We start from the raw sequence: 10,515 nt of genomic DNA, 5'->3' as shown, positions 1-10,515 counted from the left end.
TGCCTCACTCAACAGTCTGCAATAAATTTCATCTGGCCCTGGAGACTCATTTACTTTTAATCCTGCCAGACAATTCAGAACTCCTCTCTGTCTAAGCTAATTTCTTTAATTATTGTCACATTCTCCCTGATTCCTATTCCCATATGGTCCCTCTCACTAGTGAACACCCACAAAGTATTCATTTTGAACCCTACCTCCATCCTCTAGCTCCATGCACAAATTGGATCGCATTCCCCTGCTAAGTTAATACAAACTACCTGTGGTGAAAAAATTACTTTAGGTACAGTGTATGTTTTAAGGGTGATTAAAATATAAAAGGGTCTTTCACAATGCAGCACAGAAAGTGGATCCATTGAAAGGAAAAGAAACTAATAAAGCTTCAAATCTGTATTGGATGAAGTCTACTATCCTGGGTATAGCACATCATAGTAAAATGAGAACATTGAACCAAGATTGGCATTGATTACACAGCCACTGGAATAAGTCGTGCTATGAACAGTTAGAAAATTGTTTCTACTTGTACCTTTATTTGTAAAAGCACTGATATTTGAAGGAGGTTTGTTATGACAACAGAACAAGACCAGGCTAAAGGAGACATTCGAAATCATTGGGTGATAATGGATGCACACCTGAACCTTTAACTCGAACAAAATACAACTCTGCCTTCTGGCAGACATACTGATGGACTGTTTATCTGCAAATTGTTTCCATCCCTACCATCCCAAATTCAATAGCTTTTGTCATGTTTTTTTTTAAGTGTGCATAATGGCAAAGTAAGCAACACAAGGACTTTGTCTCTCTGAAATTATGAATTCACAAATCAGGTCTTTCAAATTTTGTTTAAATATTTGCATGACACTTATGAACGTAGGACTTTTATTGTCACATATATCTTGAGGACACAATGAAAAGTGATTTGTCGCCACAATCCAGTGCCATTTTGAGCTATGAATAGAATAAAAAAGACATCACTGAAAGAAGAGTTCATCTTCTGTTCAAATGGGATCTTCAGCATGGCAAGGTGTCTGCAAGGGGTTCTGGTCATAGAGTCCTGCTCTGAAAACAGCGACGAATACATCAATGCCTCAGGAGACTACGGCTCTGTTGCTGTCTGACATTGCCAAGAGTCCAGGCTCCAGGCATGCTGCTGCCAGGAGTCTCCAGTCCGAAGATGTGCTAAATTGCCCAAACTGTCCAGTGATGTGTAGGTTAGGTGGATTAGCCATGGGAAATGCAGGGATACAGGGACAGGGTAAGGGTCTGAGTCTGGGTGGAATGCTCTTCGGAGAGTTGGTGTGGACATATTGGGTCAAATGGAAGTGCTGGATGTCTTGAAATGGGTAAAGGTGGATAAATCCCCAGGACTTGATCAGGTGTACCCGAGAACTCTGTGGGAAGCTAGAGAAGTGATTGCTGGGCATCTTGCTGGGATATTTGTATCATCGATAGTCACAGGTGAGGTGCCAGAAGACTGGAGGTTGCCTAACGTGGTGTCATTGTTTAAGAAGGGTGGTAAGGACAAGGCAGGGAACTATAGACCAGTGAGCCTGACCTCGGTGGTGGGCAGGTTGTTCGAGGGAATCCTGAGGGACAGGATGCACATGTATTTGGAAAGGCAAGGGCTGATTAGGGATAGTCAACACGGCTTTGTGCGTGGGAAATCATGTCTCACAAACTTGTTTGAGTTTTTTGAAGAGGTAACAAAGAGGGCAGATGGTAGATGTGATCTATATGCACTTTAGGAAGGCGTTCGACAAGGTTCCCCATTGGAGACTGATTAGCAAGGTTAGAGCTCATGGAATACTGGGAGAACTAGCCATTTGGATACAGAACTGGTTAAAAGGTAGAAGACAGAGGGTGATGGTGGAGGGTTGTTTTTTAGACTGGAGGCCTGTGACCATGGAGTGCCCCAAAGATCAGTGCTGGGTCCTCAACTTTTTGTCATTTTCATAAATGATGTGGATGCGAGCATAAGAGGTACCGTTAGTAAGTTTGCAGATGACACAAGTTGGAGGTGTAGTGGACAGCGAAGAGGGTTACCTCAGATTACAACAGGATCTTGACCAGATGGGCCAATGGGCTGAGAAATGGCAGATGGAGTTTAATTCAGATAAATGCGAGGTGCTGCATTTTGGGAAAGCAAATCTTAGCAGGACTTATACACTTAGTGGTAAGGTCCTAGGGAGTGTTGCTGAACAAAGGGAGCTTGAAAGTGGAGTCGCAGGTAGATAGGATAGTGAAGAAGGCATTTGATATACTTTCCTTTATTGGTCAGATATTGAGTACAGGAGTTGGGAGATCATGTTGTGGCTGTAAAGGACATTGGTCAGGCCACTGTTGGAATATTGCGTGCAATTCTGGTCTCCTTCCTATCAGAAAGATGTTGTGAAACTTGAAAGGATTCAGAAAAGATTTACAAGGATGTTGCCAGGGTTGGAGGATTTGAGCTATAGGGAAAGGCTGAACAGGCTGGGGCTGTTTTCCCTGGAGTGTCGGATGCTGAAGGGTGACCTTATAGAGGTTTACAAAATCATGAGGGGCATGGATAGGGTAAATAGGCAAAGTCTTTTCCCTAGGGTCAGAGAGTCCAGAACCAGAGGGCATAGGTTTAGGATGAGAGGGGAAAGATATAAAAGAGACCTAAGGGACAACTTTTTCACGCAGAGGGTGGTACGTGTATGGAATGAGCTGCCAGAGGGAGTGGTGGAGGCTGGTACAATTGCAACATTTAAAAGGCATCTGGATGGGTATATGAATAGGAGAGGTTTGGAGGGATATGGGCCGGTGTGCTGGCAGGTGGGACTAGATTGGGTTGGGATATCTGGACCGAGGGGTCTGTTTCTGTGCTGTACATCTCTATGCCTCTATGAGTGGTCTGTTTCCACACTGTGGGGATTCTATTCTATGAAAATCCAGGCAATGCTGCCACCAAGAATCCAGGCCTGGGTCTATCGACCACAGGAGTCCGCACTCCAGGCACTGCTGCCACTAACAGCCTGGGCTCTGGACACTACCACCACTGCCAGGAGTCTCAATCCTTGCTGCTGATGCTGCAGCCACTGCCTCACTGACACTGCTCCAGCCTTGACAAAGAAAACAAGGAGTATATAGAGAAAAGGATGCTGCTGGCCTAGAGCAGCCCAGCTCTGACAAGCCTGAACACTACCTCCTGTGCTGGCACTGCCTTCTTGTAGAAGATTTAACAAGTTAGCATGCTTTCACTCCACAAATAGCTTTCCTTGATGCAATTGGTATAAAGCCCGAGAGGAAAAAAGTACAAATGAAACAAATAGAATACAAGATGGTGAAAGATTTAAAACCTAAAGTGGTTAAAGGGCTGCATTCCTGACTGAACCTTATCCAGGTAAACAACTCTCCCACAGGAAATGAAATCTCATGCAGCAGAGGGAAAACAATTGAAGGAATGCAAATGTATATTACACCCTGAACAGATGTTTGATCATACTATTTTCCTCATTAACCCATCCAGAGATTTTATTACGCACCTCTGGAGCATGTGGGATTTGAATGTGGGCCTACCCAGTTCAGTGTAGGGCACTATCACTGTGCTACAAGAGGGCTAAACAACAAATGTCCCCTGTCTGGGTGGTCTCAAACCACCAACCTTTTAGCTAACAGTTGCATGCATTGACCAATTACATCATTGATACTGGCTTTTGTTGTATTTCTAATACTAAATTTAATTTATTGAGTGAATTTCTAAATGAGATGCTGTCAAATTGCTGCTTGTGCCAGCATTAGATGATTACGACATACAAATGTTTTTTGGAAGCATTTTTTGAATGATCTCAAGTAATAAATTGATAACCGTCTACGAACTTTATGCCGATTTTGGTTACATTTGGGGTTTTATACAGCTGCTTATTGGATCAAATAATAATTTTAAAAAAATAAAATTTTGCTCAGTATACAGTGAAAAGAGAAAAAAAGATGCCCAGATAGTTTTGTGGGAGGGTATGACATGGTAGAAACATGAAAACCCCAGCAATGGGGATATCTGCTGATGGACAGGATCTTGCTTTTCTTCTGGTTTCTGTTTCCTGTTAGGCAGTGGACCAGATTGATGGGCTACTTTACTGCTACCAAAAAAAAAGTAGGGGGGTGTGATGGGAACTTTGTGCAGTTGGCCAATCGTGGCAAATAATGTGTTTGTGCACCCAGGTGGGCAGAGTGGGATGGATGGGTCTCTCTGTTGCCCTGGCCCAGAAACAATGCTGCGAACAGCAATGAACTGTTGGTTCTGCTACTCCCATCTTCTTCTCACTGCTACATTTCTGAGGCCTGAGAAACCTGACTGATATTGCTAAATTTAAATCATTGCCAAAATATCAGTAATGGAGTTTCAGCCATTACTGGGTGGCACAGTGGCTCAGTGGTTAGCACTGTTACCTCACAGCGCCAGAGACCCCAAGTTCAATTCCTGCCCCGGGCAACTGTCTGTGTGGAGTTTGCATGTTCTCCCCGTGTCTGCGTGGGTTTCTTCCGGGTGCTCTGGTTTCCTCCCACAGTCCAAAGGTGCGCAGGTCAGGTGAATTAGCTATCCTAAATTGCCCATAGTGTTAGGTGCATTAGTCAGAGGGGAATGGGTCTGGGTGGGTTGCTCTTTGGAGGGTCAGCGTGGACTTGTTGGGCTGAAGGGCCTGTTTCCACACTGTAGGGAATCTATCTAGCCTTCATTACTCAGAACATTGAGTATCGGAGTTGGGATGTCATGTTGCAGCTGCACAGGACATTGGTGAGGACATTTTTAGAATACTGCAAACAATTCCGGATGCCCTTAAACCAGAAAGGGTTCAGAAAAAATTTACAAGGATATTGCCAGGGTCAGTGGGTTTTAGCTAAACTGAGAAGCTGGAAAGGTTGGAGCCTTTTTTCCCCCAGGAGTGTTGGAGGCTGAGAAGTGACCTCAGAAGATTATAAAATCATGAGGGCATGGATAGGGTGAATAGCAACATCTCTTTCCCAGCATGGGGGGAGTCCAAAATTAGAGGGAATGGGTTTAAGGTGAGAGGGGAAAAGATTTGAAAAGGAGCCAATGGCTAACCTTTCACGCAGAGAGTTGTGCGTGTTTGGAATGAAGTGCCAGAGAAAATGGTGGAGGTGGACATAATTACAAAATTTAAAAGGCATCTGGATGGGTATATGAACAGGAAGCATTTACAGGGATATGGGCCAAAGACTGGCAAATGGGACTAGGTCAGATTGGAATGCCTAGTCAGCATCGACAGAAGGGTCTGTTTCCATGCTTTTTGATTCAATAACGCCAGAGAAATAAAATTTGTCACAACCTCAAAATTCCATTTGCTCTTAATCTATTGATAATTTAGGAAAGAAAGTAGAGTTGTAACGATATGTCAACTCGCAATGTTTACTACTTACTCTATTTGGTGCTGTCTAATCTGCAAGTTTTTCTTATTTCAGATTTAAGGCATCATTATTGATAATACAAAAGCAAAATGATGCAATGCCTGATTTAGTAAAGTAGGGCATTAATGGTTCAACCAGGCAGATTTAAGGATAACACTTTACGACACTGGGTAAACCCTTCTGCTAGCTTAAACCAAACACACAGAAAAGTTCACCTTGCCTTGTAATCTGTTAATGTATAAGTGACAGAACTACCCAAATTCCATTATTCAAAGAAAATTTAACAGTTTATTCTTCAACTCCAAAAGAGAACAATAAACAACAACTATCAACAATTGTAAGCCTCCTTTATCTCAATGATTTATCTACCTCCCACTCTATAACAATATACTGCTCCGATAAAGCCCCTATAAAATTTACAGCAAATCAATTTTCAAAACCAGTTGTCTTCTTTGTGTCAAACCTCTTCTGTCTGTAGATTTCCCATGGGTCATCTTCAGTCTTCTGCTGCAAAGATGCTTAATATGAAAGAGGTGCCTTTTTTAGAGAGAGGGTCTGCGGGCAGCCTATCAATGGCAGTAGGTGCTCTTCGAACTGTTCAAAATGCCTGCTTTTTATACCCCAAAACATCGGGGTGTCAAAATAGTAAAAATCTAATTTGACTGAGTTTTAGTATCTTGTGGCATAAGTTAAACTGGTTGAATTTGAATGGTTGTGAAAACAATTCATTATCTGAATTACAGCTCAAATGTTACATCTTCAATTTGTCTAATACACTCTTTTCTACTTTCACTCTCTCAAAGGTACAGTACACACCTTCAATTACACAACACAGATCAGCAATATGGTTTAAGTTTGTGGTCTTGCAGTAAATACAGTCTATGCAGTGCATTTTGGGTACTTAGAGCATGTCAACTGCTCTGCTGCATCATTTTTAGTCACATAATAGGATCAGACTGATGTTCACTCATTTGTGGTAGATATGATGATAGTAGCGTTAATATCAAGAAAAGAGCTGGAAAACTTCAGCAGGTCTGGCAGCATCTGTGGAGAGAGAAACAGAATTAACGTTTTGAGTTAGTTCAGTTTCTCTCCTTAAAGACTGACATTTTTTTCCTATATTTTTCTAATTTTGTTTTTCCAAGACCGGCAGTATTTTTGCTTTCATAACATAGCAGGTAAACATTACATTGACACTTTACAGTGTGATGCTAAATATAGGCGAGGGATTAAATTCAGGCAGCTGTATCAGAAACTCTGGAGTTAATTGGGTCAGGTCAAGATTCCAATGAAAACAAGCTGATTTATGTATAGGTATAAAATCACATATCCCTTATCAGGGAAAGCTAAAGAAAAGAATCAGACAACTTAGAGCCTCGGAACGGAAACTGACCCATTGTTCCAACTCATTCTTGCTGACCAGATAGCCCAACCTAATCTAGTCCCACTTGCCAGCACCTGGCCCATATCCCTCCAAACTCTTCCTATTCATATACCCATCCAAATGCCTCTTAAACGGGTAATCCAAGATGGAAGACTGGACAAATTTCTGGCTGTAACAGGTTGTGCCTTTTTTTGAGGAAATGTAGGTGTTGGAGGTGATTTTCTCAAACTCCAGGAGCAGCAATTACTGTTTTATATGCTGTTGCAATTGTTTTGGAACTTTGAAAAAAACGTCAAAACAACAGCAGTTGTAAAAGGGAGAAAGACAGACAAAAACAGCAATCACATGGTTTGTAATTTGCCAGCACTTGGCCCGTATCCCTCTAAACCCTTAGTTACTCCTTAAATTGCCCCTTAGGCCTCTTTTATATCTTTCCCCTCTCCCCCTGAACCTATGCTCTCTAGTTCTGGACTCCCCCACCCCAAGGAAAAGACTTTGTCTATTTACTCTATCCATATCCCTCATGATTTTGTAAACCTCTATAAGTTCACCCCTCAGCCTTTGACACTCCAGGGAAAACAGCCCCAGCCTTCAGCCGATCCCTACAGCTCAAATCCTCCAACTCTGGCAACATCCTTGTAAATCTTTTCTGAACCCTTTCAAGATTCATAACATCCTTCCAGTAGGAAGGAGACCAGAATTGCAAGCAATATTTCAAAAGTGGCCTAACCAATGTCCTGTACAGCTGCAACATGACCTCCCAACTCCTATAGTCACTGCTCTGACCAATAAAGGAAAGCATACCAAACGCCTTCTTCACTATCTTATTTACCTGGGACTCTGGCTTCAAGGAGCTATGAACCTGCACTCTAAGGTCTCTTTGTTAAGCAACACTCCAGAGGACCTTACCATTAAGTGTATAAGTCCTGCTAAGATAGCACTGCTGCCTCACAGCACCAGGGTCCCAGGTTCAATTCTAGACTTGGGCAACTCTGTGGAGTTTGCACATTCTCCCAGTATCTGCGTGGGTTTCCTCTGGGTACTCCGGTTTCCTCCCACATTCCAAAGGTGTGCAGGTTAGGTGAATTGGCTATGCTAAATTGTCCATAGTTGTGAGGTCATAACAAGGACTGCAGATGCTGGAAACCAGATCCTAGATTAGAGTGGTGCTGGAAAAGCACAGCAGTTTAGGCAGCATCTGAGGAGCAGGAAAATCGATGTTTTGGGCAAAAGCCCTTCATCAGGAATAGGAACTGCTGTGCTTTTCCAGCACCACTCTAATCTAGAACATAGTTGTGAGGTGCTTTAGTTGGGTTACTCTTCGCAGGGTTGGTGCGGACTTGTTGGGCTGAAGGGCCTGCTTCCACACTAGGGATCTAATCTAAAAATACAGCACCTCGCATTTATCTAAATTGAACTCTATCTGCCACTCCTCAGCCCATTGGCCCATCTGATCAAGACCCCGTTGTAACCTGAGGTAACCTTCTTCGCTGTCTGCTACACCTCCAATTTTGATGTTGTCTGCAAACTTATTAACGGTACTCATGCTCACATCCAAATCATTTGTGTAAATGTTGAAAAGTAGTGGACCCAGCACTGATCCTTGTGGCACTCCACTGATCACAGATCTCCAGTCTGAAAACAATCCTCCACCACCACCCTCTGTCTTCTACTTTTGAGCCAGTTCTATATCCAAATGGCTAGTTCTCTGTATTGGCCTTGCTAACCAGCCTTCCATGGGGAACCTTGTCGAACACCTTACTGAAATCCATGTAGATCATGTTCACCACTCTGTCCTCATCAATCCTCTTCGTTACTTCTTCAAAAAGCTCAATCAAGTTCATAAGACACGATTCCCTAAGCACAAAGCCATGTTGACTATCCCTAATCAGGCCTTGCCTTTCCAAATACATGTACATCCTGTCCCTCAGGATTCTCTCCAACAACTTGTCCACCACTGTCAGGCTCACTGTTCTATAGTTCCCTGCCTTGTCCTTACCACCCTTCTTAAATAATGATACCCCGTTAGCCAACTTCCAGTCTTCCAGCACCTCACCTGTGACTATCGACAACAAATATCTCAACAAGGGGCCCAGCAATCACTTCTCTAGCTTCCCACAGAGTTCTAGGGTACATCTGATAGGATCCTGGGGATTTATCCACTCTTATGTATTTTGAGACATCCAACATGTCCTCCTCTGTAATATGGACATTTTCCAAGATGTCACCATATATTTCTCTCCATTCTATATCTTTCATGTCCTTCTCCACAGTAAACACTGATGCAAAATACTCCTCCACCTCCACACAAAGGCTGCTTTGCTGATCTTTCAGGGGCCCTACACTCTCCCTAGTTGCCCTTTTGTCCTTGATGTATTTGTAAAAACCCTTCAGATTCTCCTTAACCCTATTTGCCAAAGCTATCTCATGTCCCCTTTTTGCCCTCCTGATTTCCCTCTTAAACATATTCCTACTGCCTTTGTACTCTAAGGATTTACTCAATCTATCCTGTCTATACTGACATAGGCTTCCTTTTTTTTCTTAACAAAAACCCTCAACTTCTCTAGTCATCCAGCATTCCCTACACCTACCAGCCTTTCCTTTCACCCTAACAGAATATATTGTCTTTGGACTCTCGTTATCTCATTTCTGAAGGCTTCCCATTTTCCAGCCGTCCCTTTACTTGCGAACATTTGCCCTCAATCAACTTTTGAAAGTCCTTGCCTAATACCGTCAAAATTAGCCTTCCTCCAATTTAGGTCTCCAACTTTTAGATCTGGTCTATCTTTTCCATCACTATTTTAAAACTAATAGAATTATGGTCACCAGCCCCAAAGTGCTCCTCCACTGAAAAGCTCAGTCACATGCCTGCTTTGCACTCTGTCTCATAGGTACATCCACATACTGAATCAGAAACATTTTTTTGTACACCCTTAACAAACTCCTCTCACTATGGCAGTCCAAGTGTACATTTGGAAAGATAAAACCTCTACCATAACTACTCTATTATTCTCACAGATAACGGAGATCTCGTTACAAATTTATTTTTCAATTTTCTGCTGACTATTAGGGGTCTACATAATAAAATCCCAATAAGGGGATCATCCCTTATTTCTCAGCTCCACACAAATAACTTCTTTGGATGTATTTCCGGGAATATACTCTCTCAGTACAGCTGTAATACTATTCCTTATCAAAAATGCCACTTCCCCTGCTGTCTTGTCTCCCTTTCTGTCATAGAGTCATAGTCATAAAGATATACCAGCAAGGAAACAGATCCATCGGTCCAACCCGTCCATGCCAACCAGATATCCCAACCCAATCCAGCACCCAGCCCATATCCCTCCAAACTCTTCCTATCCATATACCCTTTTAGATTAGATTAGATTAGATTACTTACAGTGTGGAAACAGGCCCTTCGGCCCAACAAGTCCACACCAACCCGCCGAAGCACAACCCATCCATACCCCTACATATACTCCTTACCTAACACTACGGGCAATTTAGCATGGCCAATTCACCTGACCCGCACATCTTTGGACTGTGGGAGGAAACCGGAGCACCCGGAGGAAACCCACGCAGACACGGGGAGAACGTGCAAACTCCACACAGTCAGTCGCCTGAGGCGGGAATCGAACCCAGGTCCCTGGCGCTGTGAGGCAGCAGTGCTAACCACTGTGCCACCGTGCCGCCCATTCAAATGCCTCTTAAATGTTGCAATTGTACCAGCCTCCACCACATTC

Source organism: Hemiscyllium ocellatum, chromosome 3, assembly GCF_020745735.1.
Source record: "Hemiscyllium ocellatum isolate sHemOce1 chromosome 3, sHemOce1.pat.X.cur, whole genome shotgun sequence".
NCBI lineage: Eukaryota > Metazoa > Chordata > Chondrichthyes > Orectolobiformes > Hemiscylliidae > Hemiscyllium > Hemiscyllium ocellatum.
The sequence above is the reverse complement of the archived record's forward strand: the minus strand, read 5'-3'. Positions refer to the sequence as shown.